The sequence below is a fragment of the Fukomys damarensis genome, unplaced genomic scaffold (genome assembly GCF_012274545.1).
Source record: "Fukomys damarensis isolate Sample0158 unplaced genomic scaffold, DMR_v1.0_HiC HiC_scaffold_26, whole genome shotgun sequence".
In the NCBI taxonomy this organism is placed as follows: Eukaryota; Metazoa; Chordata; class Mammalia; order Rodentia; family Bathyergidae; genus Fukomys; species Fukomys damarensis.
The window spans coordinates 34,716,687-34,718,824 of NW_022900938.1; positions in this window are offsets into that span (position 1 = coordinate 34,716,687).

Sequence of the window (2,138 nt, forward strand, 5' to 3'; positions counted from 1 at the left end):
GAGCTCTTGTTTATTCTGGAGCACACACTTACTTTAATCAGTGGCTTACTAGTTGTTCACACCTCCTCTGTCCCATTTGCAATTATATTTTGAGAGCATATATTGCTTGGTATTTAATTGAAAAGTTAGTTTTCCTTAAGATTTATCATGTAAAATTTCTGTATTCCAGGCCAGGGATTTAGCTCAGTGGTGCCACAGCCTGCCTCACAAGCACAAGGTCCTGAGTTCGATCCCTGAACCAATAAATAAATAAATAAAATTCTGTATTCCTTAAGTAGTATTATTACAAGAAGATGAACTAGATTATATTTTTATTAGAAACAACCACAAAATTAAATCCAGGAATGCATTAAATACCCAAGTCTTTACTATTCCAAATCAAAGGTCCAAATATTTTGACAGTTTGTGCTAACCAATTCACTATATAATCAAAGATCTTTGTAAATCCTTACAAATTTATCTGTATAAACTGTTCCTATAGTTTATTGGAAGGATATTTTAGAACATTTCCCAAATTGCAAACTTATATAGACTAGCTGTAGCAGTGCCTCCTCAGGACAGAGAACTGACCAAATTTGATTGTCCTCAAAGTCACTGTGCTCATCTTACTGGCCTGTGTAGGAAGGAGTTCAAAGAATATTATAACCAGTTTTGCTCACCAAGTTAGTGAGAAAATAAAAGTATTACTCAAATTCAGCAAGACTGCAAAGAGACAGGCACTACCACATATTGCTGAGAGTGCAAGCATAAAACCACCCCAGAAAAGCCAAGTTCTTAGTAAGTACCATACTTAAGAATCTTTACACCCTCATGCCCAATAATTACATTTCTATTTGATTATATTGTAAGTACATATTCATAAAGGTGGATAAAACAAGATGAATGTAATTATTATATATCACAAGTATATTGTAAAAATGAAAATTTTGTAAAATAAAAAAATACAGATAAATATTTATGTACAAAGGTGTTTAATCCAACATTATTTATAAAGGGCAAACACATTGAAACCACCAACCAGCAACAGGGAAAATGTTAAACAATAGTGGACCATTAGGCAGAAAAAAATAAGAAAGCTAATGAAGAAATTTTAGGCATGGAAAATACTCAGCATACAAGTTTTAAAAGGCACTATGCAAGACATTTTGCTCAATTACTGAGCCAAAGGAATTGAGTTATCTTTGATGTGATTATTAGCTATTTATTTTTTATATTTCTTACAGCAAGATCTATTATTTATACAACTTGTAGTTGAAAAATACTCTTTTGGCAGTACTTTAGAATGTAATTAGGTGTTCAAAATCTTAATTATTATACACTCTGATAATTTAAAAATCACAGGAGGTTCACAAAATCGTGAATTTTGATCATCCTTTCCCCTACTCTTTAAACCATTTCCCACGACTTCAATTTCATCTTTAAATGTGAGCATTTTAAAATTATTTCTCTTCAAATATATGACTTTGATTTCCTAGGGATGATATATTGTCATGTTTCTCACTAAAAATACTAAAATCTCATAGGTTAAAAATAAAAGCTAGCAGAATCTTTGATTTTCATCTGAATGTAGTCCTACTATGTCGTGCATTTAGTTAACAAGAGCAACTAGCCAAGAAACTTTTTACTAGATAATTTTTATCTCAAAAAGCACCGGCAGGAAAGCGTGTTGTCATCCGCACGTGAACTCCACCACCTACCCGTGAGCCACCCAGACACTGGAAGGCTGGAAATAGGCACCGAGTTCTGGGGACCCAAAGGTCCCATCAGGGCTGTGCGCTGGGGACCTGCAGGCTAGGGGGCCCAGGGCTACTCAGCCTGGCCAGGAAAGAGAGCGTTGGGAAACCTGAGCCCAGAGGCGATGCCGAGGACACCTGGTCATGGCCCAATGAGGATAACAGTATCAAAGATGCCTCTCAGGAGAAGTAAGACCGTGCAGACCAGAGAACTACATACAGCACGGCCGAAGGAGGAGGTTTTCAAAAGTTAAACTGGGATGTGTGTTGATGCGGTGCCCCTCCTCCGTTGATATGCACATTTCAGATACTCACTAGACCTTTGGACTTCTGCTTCCCCAAACCAAAACAAACCACTGAAACTGCAAGCCCTGCCCACGTCCCAGGGGGGCGGCCAGCACTGCA